The sequence below is a fragment of the Pelodiscus sinensis genome, chromosome 12, assembly GCF_052426305.1.
Source record: "Pelodiscus sinensis isolate ZL-2025 chromosome 12, ASM5242630v1, whole genome shotgun sequence".
Lineage (NCBI taxonomy): Eukaryota > Metazoa > Chordata > Testudines > Trionychidae > Pelodiscus > Pelodiscus sinensis.
This window is the reverse complement of record NC_143063.1, coordinates 933,090-945,691: the sequence shown is the minus strand read 5'-3', so window position 1 is coordinate 945,691 and position 12,602 is coordinate 933,090. Positions and strand designations below refer to the sequence as shown.

The window sequence follows — 12,602 nt, the reverse complement described above, 5'->3', positions numbered from 1 at the left end:
GGACGACTTCGGGTACCGGTGGGAATTGGACTGGTGTAAAGCAGCCGGGCAGGCAGCCCGGGAATCAATGCAGCTCCGGACAGTAGCTTTCCGCTCCCAGGGCGCTAGCAGCCCCCGCCCCACGAGGCAAGTCCTTCGGCCCAGCAGAGAGCAGCGCCGCGAGGAGCTGAGACCTGCTGATTCGTCTCGCCGCGGCGCCGCCGCAGGCTAATGCTGACTGTTTAAAACGGCAACGCTCACCTGAGCCAGCCAGTTCGAGAGGCAGCTAGCGGACGGACGTCCCTAGCCTTGGGCGCGGGATCGGCCATTGGGATGAACCAGCTAAGCAGACAGACCACTCGATTGTCGTGAAGGGTGCGCCACCTTTGAAGCGTGTAGCGGGCTGTGGCTACACCTTAAAGCGAAAGCGCTGCGGGCAGCCCGGGGCCAGCAGGGAACTCGAGCAGCCCCCTGCTGGCCCCGTGCTCTCCATGGCATTTCAAAGCAGCAGTGCTGCATGGAGCCCTGGGTCAGCAGGGGAGTCCCCAGCTAGCCCCGGGCTCCACGCGGCGCTGCTGCTTCGAAATGCCGTTAGCTAGCCCTGGGCGCCATATGGCGCTGTCGCTTTGAAGCACCCCCACTTCTTCCCCCAGCTACCTCCTTCCGATAGAGGCAGCAAGGGGGGAGGCGACTAATTGAGTAGTGTAGCGGGGGGCAGGGGGAGCCAGTTGACTAGCACAGCGGGGGGAGGGGAGGGCACAACCTGACCTGTTGACTAGTGTAGCGGGGGGAAGGGGGAGCGACCAGTTAATTAGCACAGCGGGGGGGGAAGGGGGACCAGTTGACCAGCATAGCGGGGGGGGGGAGGGGCGACCAGTTGACTAGCGTAGTGGGGGGCGGGAGGGGGAAGGGAGAGTGACCAGTTGACCAGCATAGGGGGAGGGGGAAGGGGGAGCGACCAGTTGACCAGCATAGCGGGGGGCGGGAGGGGGAAGCGACCAGTTGACCAGCATGGTGGGGGGCGACCAGCATGCCGACTATCCAATACACTTTTGCTTATGGGCTAATCCACTAGTTGCTGACATCCCTACGCAGAACACCTCGTTCCCTGCAAAGGGCGCTGATATTGGCACTAGGCTGAACACGTCCACCTTGCGTGTGCCAGATCTACCAACGCTGGGGACCACCAGCTGCTGCCCTCTCTACACCGCTACCGTGGCAGTTCACAAAACTGATCCCATCCAGCAGCAAGGGGTCCTACTCCATCCCCAGATGTTTTACTGATCATCTCCCTCACACCTTTCTCCTACTTGCAGGAGGTCTGTGAGGGAAGCAAACCACCGAAGAGACAGGCTGTTACCAGAAGGGCTCCCGCGCACACCCCCCAGATGAGCACAGCCTCAACAGCTTCCTCTGGTACTTGGCCTCTTACCGCCCCCGCTCCCGGAGTTGTGAGATCAGCCGGGAATTCCAGCTTTGACTTGCTGCTTTGAAAAGTACCATTCTAGTCCTGGCTGCAGAGAAGCGCTGGAAACGGGCCCCAGCAGCTCGAGAGGCAGGAGGCAAACCAAGACCCAAATGTGGTTTTAAACCGGGATTTTGAAGCCCCTTGTGACTTTTGAAGTTTTGGGGGTGGCAGTCCACTGCCTCCAAGTGCTTAGACAGTCAAGCTACAGGCCAGGGGCATCACACCCGTCACAGCTGTGGGGAATTCGGAGCCATGACTCAGGCGGCGAGACCACCGTGCTGCGTTCCCTCGCCACCCTGTCCCGAGACAGACCCAACCTCTGCCTGAGCGCCCGATGGCCTCAGAAGGCCCGAGGGACAGGGAATCCACCATTCTCTCCCGGCCAAGCCAGCAAGTGACCCACGTCCCACCCTACGGAAAAGGCAACTTCATCCCTACTCAGCCTGACCCCACGCATGGTGTGAGACCACCAGCCAGGCGCCTGGGGAAGGGTTCTCTGCAGTAACTCAGAGCCCGAGTCCCAGCCAACGGGGAGCTCCGCTAAGGGTGCAGATGGGCATGTACCATTGCAGGCAGCCTCAGTTAAGGGCCAGAAGGAGGATCCAGCCCTGCAGATGCTTTGCCTGGTCGCTGCCCTGCAGGACTTGCTTCTCCCTTAGCCCCCAGGCCTGTTTCTGCACAAGAGCATCTCAAGCAGCTTCTCTGCAGCCTGCATTCCTGTGCAGCAAGCTGGGGGGAGGGGGATTTCCAGCCCAGCAGCGTGCTGCCCAGTAACACCCTGTGCAGACAATCCCTTTGAATCTCGGCCAGATGCAGGAGACAAAACACGCTGATTTGGGGATGCAAATAGCAGCTCTCTGCTGATTGCGGCGTCTGTTTCCTGTGAAAGGCCTGAGGCGCGGGGCTCGGAAGCACACAGCTGAACATGCACAGCCCCCTCCCACCCATTTTTAATCGGCCAACGCTCCTGTTCCCAAGCACACGGTGGTGCCGAAGCGAGCAGCAGTCTCCCAAGCCATCCCTGGCCGAAAGCATTCCTGGGAAGGAGCAGAGGCCAGAAAACAGACCATCCTCTGAGCAGATGCGGCCCCTTCCAACCCAGGCCCAGCTCTGTGCAGGTGGCTCCCAGGCAGGAGAGAAACACGCCTATTCTTGGTTCAGCCTTGGCTGCTGGAAGCATAGTCCCCTGGAGCAAGCCAAGCCCAGCCAAGCGGGGAGTGTCTGAGCCTACAGGGACCGGAGCTTGGAAACCTGAAAAACAAAAGGCTCCAATCCACAGGGGAGGCCCCTGCGCACACAAACATTGTTAAGTAACCGCATGCAGCTTCCTCCAGGGGAAGTAAGGACGACAACAATCCCCGCGCCAGGGCCGCGGCCGGGCACTGCTGGAGAGAAAAGGCAAAGCGCGACAGCCCCGGAGTGCGGAACAAAGCCTGGGAGATGCAGCCCAGGCTGGGCGAGCACAGGCATTTCAAGCCCTGTTTCTTCTGGGCCTGAGATTTCTCCTGGGTCGGCCCAGCTCCGGAGTGAATGCATCTGGCAGCGGGCTCGGGGCAGGTCTCCAAGTGAATCAGCCGTGTGCAGTCATCCACACGAAGGGCTCTCCTGGGTCTCCAATCACTCTACCTGGGTGCAACCGTTGTCACTCAGAGGTGGTTCTCCTAGCCGGACGGGAGAACACTGCTGTGAGCACACAGCGTCTCCACCTGACGCGCTGCAGCCCAGCCCCCTGAGATACGGCTTTGGCCGACAGCGGGAGAGGGACTCGGCAGAGCGTGAGCAAGCGAGGGAACGCGGTCTGGAAATGGAAGTTACCTAGGTCTGAGAACAGCGGTCCCAAGTCAGCCCAGGTCTGTGGCAGCCGATGGAAATTGTCCCATGGACCGGAGGGCCTGGTCCCCGAGGCGTGCCCAGGGAGCATACTGCCTTCCGGGGGAGTTCTGCAGAAAAGGTGCCAACGACCCCGGGGCCGGTAGTTCCACCCCCCCCAACGGGCAGGGCCCTAGCCGACTAGCGATCGGGGCCCAGCTCCTCTTCCCACCACAACTAGCGGTCACGCAGCCGTGCGCCAAGAGGCGCTGCCACAGGGCCCTGGCGATACAGAGCAGTAATGGGGCTGGGCCCCAACGATGCACAGAGCACGGTTGTGTCTGCCTTCCTCGGGTCCTGTCAGCACGTGCACAGCAGGGAGCCTGCGAGGGGCACACAGCTGTGAACGGGTTACGGGATGCCAACAAGGCAGCCGGCCCGCCTCCTTCCCCGCGGGGTGGGGCAGGACCCCTGCAATGCCCTGCCTAGCCACTGGGACATGCACAAAATCAGCTGCAATTCAGCTGGGGCGCCTGAGTAAGCTGCTGTGTGGACAGAACTAAGCTTATTTCACAGCCCCCCCAGGCAGCTCCAGGCCTCCTCGTACTTCGAGCACGAGGCGCCCTTAAGCAGGGCATCTGGGTCCTGGGACAGTGCTCACTGGCAGCGTGGACATGAGCACGGCACGTTCCTGGCACCATTCGCATCCCTCAGTCTCAGCTGGCACCCACGCCACAGGTCAGAGAGGCCTTGGTTTTTTCCAAGCTGACAGTGCCATGAACGGTGCCACGGCCTGAGGAGACCCCGAGGAGACCAGAGCTGCAGCTCCTGGCTGCGAAAGGCAGGGCTGCTGGGTGTGACAGTAACACAGATGTAGGCCTACTCCGCTCCCTTTTAACCACGCACAGAGCGACGGGGCACTCAGCTGCCAGGAACAGCTCACGTGTGCAGGCCGGGGAGGGCTGATCAGCATGGCAAGACCAAACCACACAGCGACACGGTTAGGGAGCTGCCGCATCGCCCCACGCGCCCAGCAAAGCCCTTAGCACCAACAGAGCCTCAGATGCTTCTTAAACAGGGTTGAACAGTGTGAAACTGCCCCTGCCAACTCCGTGTGAACAGGGCCAAGCAGAGCTCATAACCCAGCCTGCAAGCCAAGCAGGGAACGAGGCCGCAAGCCCGTTTCTGCCCCTGCTCAGCTCACGGGCTGGCTCTGGCCCACAGCCAAGTGAACTCCTTTCAAATGAATCCCTGCAGCCAAAGTAGCCCTGAAACCAAGCCAGGGACCTGGGCTCAACCCAGCATCGCCAGCACTTGTGTCAGGACACACCTGCTGCACAGCCAGAACCAGACAGACCAGGACCTGTGCTGGGCAGGTCAGACCAGAGGGTCGCCCTGGCCCTTGCTGACCTGAGCGACTGCTGAAAGCCACAGGCCCCTGACACGGCGCCTGGGCAGGCTGCGCTGCACTGGCTATACTTCGGCAACACTTCCGTCCAGGCAGGTTCCTGCACTGCAGGCTGCAGCGCGGGCCGGGGGAGCCAGGGGCAGCCTTGGGCCCTAAAGGCTGAAGACGGGGAGTGGGGCTCACAGGGCTGCAGAGCGCGGCCTCCAAAACCCAGCCACTCAGGCTGCTGGCTGGTACGTCTAACAGTCCAGCCTGGGTTTCTCAGCCGAAGGAGCAGGAAGGAAATCCAGGAGGAACCCAGGAAAGAGAAGGGCCCTGGATTTCCTAGCGCCCAGCCTGTCCGGGACATCGCTACGGCCAAGACTTGGTGATGGAGCTTTGCCGTAAGAGCCACAGACCGGTCACGGGCAATAAAGAAACATTCACAGAAGCAGCGACCTGCCAGGGCTGTTGCTAACAATGTGTGACAAGCGGGGATCAGGGTCCCCAGGGGATCAGCGCAGCGCCTAGCCAGGGGGCCGCCGGAGGTTACATGCTGGAGCTCCAGGGGTCCCCTGCCAACCATAGCCAAGGGGCGCTTTGCGGTGCCCCCGCCACCTGCAGCGGCTGGGAGCTGAGAGATCCCATCAGCGCCCGGCCTCAGGGGCCGTGGGCACCCTGCAGCTCCCAACCGCCGCAGGCAGAAGTCACCGATTCCGTGACTCAGTGGCAGCCTCCCGCGATGCGCGTTCCTGCAGGCCAGCGCTGCGCCCAGGTGTGTCCTCCACGGGCCCAGCGTGCGCCTCCCTGGGGCGGGGAGCACGAGGCCCCCAGAGGCCCACGGGGACGGGGAGCGCTGTGTGAGCAGAGGAGGAGGCAATATCCTGCAGGAGCACAAGTGCCTGCCATTGCCATGGCAACAGGCTGGGTGCCAGAGACATCAGCTGGTCCTATCATTCCGGCAATGGCCATGAGCGTGGGGCCGGCCAGCCCAAGGGCGCTGCAGGGGGGCGAGCGGCACAGCTGGGATAACCTGGCCCCCGCCGCCAGCAGCGTGGCTTGGGGAACCAACAGAGGCTGGCAGCTTTGGTCTACGAGGCGGGACACAGGAGAGCTGAGATCGGTTTCCAGGTCTAAGCTGATCTGTCGGGTGACTTGGGGCAAGTCAGTCCCTTCCAGTGCCTCAGTTTCCCCTTCTAGCAGAGGCTAGCTATACCTCCCAGCCAATTGCCAAGCACAGCAGTGAATGTAGCAAAAAGCTGGGTCCTACAGCCCTGCAAAGAAATTCTGCCATGGCACAGCCCTTTGGACACCAACATGGGCACCAGTGGCTCGGACTGCCGCTCACTGAGACAGACGGGCGGAAGTCATTTGAGAACGAGCTGGCACTTCCCCTCCATTCAGCATGAAGCGCTCCCCCGCTGCCGCCCCACCGGAGCAGAGATTTCCTTTCCTTCCTCCCCAGGCCACCGCGCTTCTCCCCCCCATGGACGCTGAGCCGCTCACAAGCTCTGATGTGCTGGACTAGGGAGGTACAATTCCCTCGCACTGGGAACCAGTGGGGGTTTACCAGCTGGTTAGAGGGGAAGGGAGCCCCCGGCCTGCCGCTGGACTGAAACGGTCCCCCTCTCTGGCTGGTGCCTGGGCTGCTGCAGACAGAAGCTGCTCCATCCAGGATGCGGGAGCAGCTCCCCCCACCCCCAGAGCTGGAGGTGGCAGGGAGCTGCTCCAGCCCCCCCCCCCCCCCCCAGTTAACCTTAACTGGTAAGTCTCACCCGCGAAGGGTGAGGCTTACTGGTTAACCAGTTAACTGTTCACATGCCTATACCCTCCCCCTCCCCACGTAGGGGCAGGGTTGCTCTCTGCTCTACAGAGAAAGTGGCCCAGAAAGGGAGGAACAGAACCCACTCTCCTGATGCTCAGTACATTGCCTTTAGCCCCAAACCTTCCTTGTTCTGTCCCTCCCCAACTCGGTGCTAGATAGCTGCACCAAGGGGCGACCATTGCCACGCACAGAATCTCCCAGCCAAGTCTTCCTCGGCCGGGTGGGCCGGGTTCCGGGAGGCGAGGGGGTTCTCCGCGGCAGGAACAAGCGGAGCCTGTTGACACTAATTGGAACAAGCCTCAGAAAGGAGAACAAGCCTCTAAGGAAACGTGAATAGTAACCAGGTCAAAACATCCAGCAGAGACCTTCTCACGGATAGTTACTGCGCCCCCAGCTAGCCAGGCTGGCACCGCTGAGAGGAGAATTCCCCTCCCGGCGGCTGAGGCTGGGCCTAGGTGGCCAGAGGGAATGCTCCGGTTGTAACAGCTAGCTAGTTTCCTTGCTTGTCGGGAGTGCAGATTTCTCTCTACACCGTTCCAAGGCACAGAAACCAGGGAGTTGTAGGTCTCTTCTGCTACCCAGATCTAGGTCAAGTTCATTTGCCTCTTGTTCTGGTTGAACTGATCTGATAGTAGTGTCAGTGGCGTCTGAGGAGGCTTCCAGGCAGCGTGAGGAGAAAGCAGCCCCCACCCTGCATTTTCCTCTGCAAGGCATCGCCCGCCACTTAGACGTAATGTACGGCAACGTGAGAGCCGTTCCCTCACGACTCCTGCGGGGGGTGCAGAGGAGTCAGCAGGACCAGGGGTGCTGAAAGCAGAACCCCCTGGCGGGCTGAGCAGTCTCCCTCCAGCTGCTCAGGGGACGGGGTAGCAAGGGGAGGACAAAAAGCCTCAACCCTGGGCACTCAGGTGCCTTCCCACCCTACAAGTGCTGGGCAGATTCCCCACAAGCCTGCAGCAGGCAGGACCTGTCCCGGGAGCACAGAGCCAGTCGTGAACATCTCAAGGGGTCTGCAAGTGCCAAGAGCCCCACGCCCTTCCGGCGGCGGATCCTGCTCTGCTCTCAAGCCCTCACCCACAGATCCCAGCGGCCGTGCTCCCAACACACAGTACCGGGGAGGAGAGACAGGAGAAAGGTTGTTTTGGATCCGCCCGCAGCTCAAAGACACAGTGCGTGCCACGCAAGGGATGCCCACGAAATGGCCTGGGTTAGCCAGAGCACGACAGCAAAGTCACACTTCAGACCACAGGGATCCGCCAGACCTACGCGGACCTAGGCAGTCAAAGCCCAGCCAGATCCCCCTACCTACACCAAGCCCAGCAACCCGGATTAGAGCGAGATCTCACAGCCCTCTGGAGCCTGCACTACAGCAAGCCCCAGGCAGAGGAGGGGGGCGATGCGCCGGCACCCAGCAGGGAACGGATCTGGGGAGAGGGGATGTAGCGCAGTGCACCAGAGGAGAGGCCCCCTTGGGCGCACAGCGAGCCCCTGCCCCCGGGAACAGAGGCCCGGAGCACACAGCTTTTGTCCCAGCATTGCTGGCGTGGGGCAGCTCCAGCCAGAGTGCGTGAGGGCAGCTGGGCGCTCTGCTGTGCAAGAGGCAATACGAACAAACCAGCTGGGCAGAATCCCCAGCAGAGAGAAGAGAACAACTGGAAAATAAAGGCAAGGAGGGTCCAGAGATTAAGAAGCTAGTCTAGGTCCTGGCACACCTGAGGTCGAGCTCCTGCTCTGTCACTGACTCCCTGCGTGACCTTGGGTGGGTCACTTAGCCGCATCTGTTAAACGGGGATAAGAGCACCTCCCTGGCTCACAAGCTACTGGGGAGAGAATACATCAAGACTGTCAAGTAGAAGTGACTCCAGTGTAGCTGGGGGCTAACCGGCTCCTGGGAAGGGGGACTGTTCGCCTCCCTGCCTTGTGCTGGTGCAATGCTGGCACAGCTTATGCAGGCAAAGCCATGTACCCAAGCGCCCCCGGGGCCCCCGCACAGAGCTGCAGGGACGGCCACATCCCTCTCCCCCTGGGGCCTGTGCCAGCACAGCTGTGTCGCCCCAGGGCGGCCCCTGCCCAACACAGCTGGGTGCTTTCCTGTTTGCAGCCGGGGCCCTCGGGGCTCTCAATTCCCCCCGCGCCCCCTAGGCAAGCCCTGTCCTCAGAGGGGCAGGAGAGGCTCCAGGGCGCTCCCACGCCAGACCCCTCCGTCTGCAGAAGGGAGCCCGCTAAGGCCCCCTGGTGGCAAGGGGCCCGCCAGAGCTGCCCAGCACGCGGCGCGGCTAGTTGGGAACCAGGGCACATAGGGGTGGAGGGCGGGGGGCTATTCATCCTGCTGGAAGGCAGCCTCATTCCGTAGCAGCAGGCAACGAGTTTCCTTCCCAACACACGGGGGGGGCCGGGGGATTTTCTTCCAAAGGCGGCTGGAGGGGTGGGAGGCGGAAAGGAGCCGCAGGAAAGCGGCGAGAGCCCTGTGCTGGCCGGCCCCCAAAGCAAGGCGGTGTGAAAAGTAAACTTGCGTTCCTCCCTCGCCAGCACGAACGGAGAACCCATCCATCTTCCCAGGGCTGCGTCCAGTGCCCGTCAGGGCCCGTCCCCAAGGGAGAAAGGGGAGCGGCCTCTGCGCTCGCTCAGACAATGCCACAGCTACGGCCTTTCTGCCCCACTTCGACCCGGATCCCAGCTCCGCTTCTAGTGCGGGGGAGGGGTGGACACAGGCGTGGGACGCGTCTTCGCCCCACGCTTATCCCAGCGCACCCAGCAAGCGCAGCGGATCCCGAGTGCACAAGTGGGGGGCTGCGCGTACAAAGCCTAAGGCAGCGACACCACGCTGGCATCTCGGGCTCTGCAACTGAACCCTGCTGGGCAGAGGGAGAGCGAGCGGGCAAGGAAGGGCCGTCGGGCAGCGCGGAGAGCTCTGGGCAAGCAGCCGCCAGAGGCAGGAGAGTGAGGGGAGCCCAGCAGGACCGGCGCCAGTCTGTGACACCGACAGAGCCGTCGGCTCAGGCCAGGGGCCCAGATCGTTACAGGCAGATTTTCAGGGACGTTCACACCCACCTGAGGCCAGGCACGGACGCACGGTGACCACCAGAGACGGGGGAGAGCCGGGCCCCGTGGCGCTGCGGTTCAGATCCGGCTGTGGGCTGGGCGGCAGGCGTCAGACCCTGCCCTGCTCTGCAGGGGACACAGCGGTGTGCACGACCCCAGCAGTCACGTCAATCCCCACGATAACCCCTGGGAGCAAGACCTGCGACTAACGGCCACTTCGGCTTTGCACCTGCCAAGCGCTGGCCTCCCAGGTCCCTGCTCCCGATGCCGGGGCGGCCAGAGGGAGCCTGCCAGAGACCTCAGCGAAGGAGACTGAGCAACGGCAGCTTCCATCTCAGGACAGGCCGGGAGGCTGCGTGCTGGGCGAGGCAGCAGGCTGGAGTCCCAGCTCTCGACAGGGCTTGCAGACCCCGGGTCTCGGAGCTGCGCGCTAGGGATGTAACAGTGTCATCGATTAACCAAGAAGCAAAAGCTTCTAGGTGAATGCTACAGACTACACGGCCCACCCCTGCCAGCCAGACGCCCTCGCATGCCTGGCCCCGGTGGAAGGCCTGTTCTTGCCGCTAGAGGCCGTCCTGCCAGCGGCTTTGCTTTGCTCATCCGTCTCAGTGAGCGTGGGGCCTCGGGAAAGGGCCATCTCCATGGCATCCCTCAGGAATCTGCTTGCAGACTTCCCCAGCCGGACTGCAACCCACTCCCATGCTCCCGCGCCAATCGCACTGCGTTTCTTTGCAGAAGTCCTCAAAAAGCAGCAAATCTGGCCTGCAAGCAAGTGCCTCCTGAACGCGGTTCCTAACGAGCTCCATGGCCCCGGGGAGCCTTGCCCCACCTACAATTAGATCCGCACACACGACCACACGCCCCTCTCCCGCTCCGTTTAGCCCCCGGCCCGGAGAGAGCTGCCATCTGGCCAGGAGCGGAGCACAGAGCCCTGAGGAGTTGGCCAAAGCCAGGGACTTCCATGCAGCCTGGCTGCACCCGCAGGAAGCGAGCAAACCCCACAGGCTGCTTTCGTGGATCAGTCACTCGCCAGCGAGGCCCCCGCAGACGGAAGCCCTGGGGCAGGTGCACTGTTGGCCACGCTTGCTTGGAAAGCTCCTCTTGCACTGGGGCGCTCGGCGGAAGGGGAGGCAGAGCAGCGCGCAAGGAAGCGGATCGTGGGGCCCGGGAAGTTCACCGGGCTCTCTCTCGGTGCATCTTTCATGCTCTTTGCTTCCCAGGAGGTTCCATATTTTGGCCGTGGCGAGCTGAAAGCTTAGAGCTGCAGCACAGTGGGCCTAAAACCAACAGAGCAAAGCTCCCCAGCCCCCTGAACAAAGAGCCAGACGTCGGCTGCGCGTTGTGCTGGCCCATCCCCGCCGCGCTCCCGGGACATTCCCGCCCAGAGGGCAGGCAGGGAGCAGGCCGGTACCCGTGCCGCAGAGGGGCATGGCGCGGGACGGGGGAAACGGACGTGCCAAATGCCAGCATTCTCTGCCACTCCTCAGGGCTTCCCCTCTCCCCACCTCCTGGAGCAAAGTCCCCCCCACAGCTGGCTGCGAGCGATGACAAGCCCTCGGGTTTCCTTTTCCCTCCCTGCTCATTCAAGGGCCGTGTCAATCACACGCACACGTAACTGACTTACCAGCTGACTCCCCAGAGCGAACTCTGCTCCCCCCGAGCCGGCGGGCCCTGCCCCTGGGAACGGTCGAAAGGGAACACGCCTGCACCGCGGGGATTTCGGGAGGAGTCACTCGGAACGGCAGTAACACTCCATTGACTGGCCTGGCGCGTCACTGAGCAGCTGGCTTCACTGGCCCAAAGGACAGGTACTGCCCGCAGCACCGGTATCTCCTCGGAGCCCTGCTTTCATGTGCTGCTGCACTGAACACCGCCCGCCATGCGCCCTCTCCGTTCCACACCAACACAGGCAAGCAGGGCGGGTCGTGGCAGGGACCGAGCCACACACAGCAACGGCCAGACCAGCCTGGACACAGCCCAGCCAGGTGCCCAACAGAGCAAGGTCTCTGAATGAACCCAACAGGGAAAGGCCAAGTGACCCCACCCGTCGCCCATTCCCTGCCCACCCTGGCTCCTGGGCATTGATGGAACCCCCCTCCACGAATCTCTCTCGTTCTCCGTGAGCCTTGCTCAAGTCCTGCTCTTCGCAACATCCTGCCGGGGGCTCCACAGCGTCCGCGTGCCGCAAGAGGAAACACTTCCCTGGGGTCGGAAACCTGCCGCCTCTTCCTGTCACCGGGTGAGCCTGGCATGCGCGTTACGGGAAGGAGGGAAGAGCTCCGAGGCGTTTCAGCACCACTCGCACTGCCAGGACCACCTCGACAGGCCCCTGCAGCCAACGTACCCTCCCGGCTGGCTGGCCGCTCCTCCCAACCTGAACGGAGCCCCCCTGGAGCTTCTGGTGGGAGCCAACGGTGAGCTGCTCCCGCCACTGTCTGGTAGGGGGAAGGCAGAAGGCAGCCTCAGGCATGTTGCTGATTCCTCCTCAACTGCTGGTGCCACTGCGCAGACCATGCCAGAGTCTTGGTCCTGGGATCCGGCTCGGAGCCAGTTCCCGGTGCTGGTAGTGCCGGAGCCAAGGCTTGGCCCTCGGACAGTACTGAGGGTGCTTGGACAGAATATGAGCCCGGCGTGGGAGGGAACCCCCGAGGTGTCCAATACAGCCACCAGGACAAAAGCACTGAGCCTGTGTTGGACTGGTAATAGCTACAAAGGTCAAACGGCGCAAGGCCTTAGATGAGTGCTTTCCCCAGCTGGCTCCTGCATCTGCTGCTCTGGCGTGCCGAAAGGGAGCCACCTGCTCCCAATTCATTTCACATTATCCCCATGGGTTACGGAGCCACTGCTCTGTGCCGCACCATGCCTCAGCCGTGAGTAGAGCCGAGCCAGCCTGGAGCTGTGTGTTCCTGTGGGTCACGGAGCCACTGCTCTGTGCCAAGCGCAGAGCCGAGCCAGCCTGGAGCTGTGTGTTCCTGTGGGTTACGGAGCCGCTGCTCTGTGCCGAGCGCAGAGCCGAGCCAGCCTGGAGCTGTGTGTTCCTGTGGGTTACGGAGCCACTGCTCTGTGCCGAGCGCAGAGCCAAGCCAGCCTGG

The 12,602-nt window shown here is 62.6% G+C and overlaps 1 protein-coding gene across 1 annotated transcript in view; it reads right to left on the bottom strand.

The window, feature by feature from the left end:
* Window positions 1-12,602, bottom strand: part of VAC14 (VAC14 component of PIKFYVE complex) — a 111,211-nt gene that overhangs the window by 61,651 nt on the left and 36,958 nt on the right. The window lies entirely within an intron of this gene.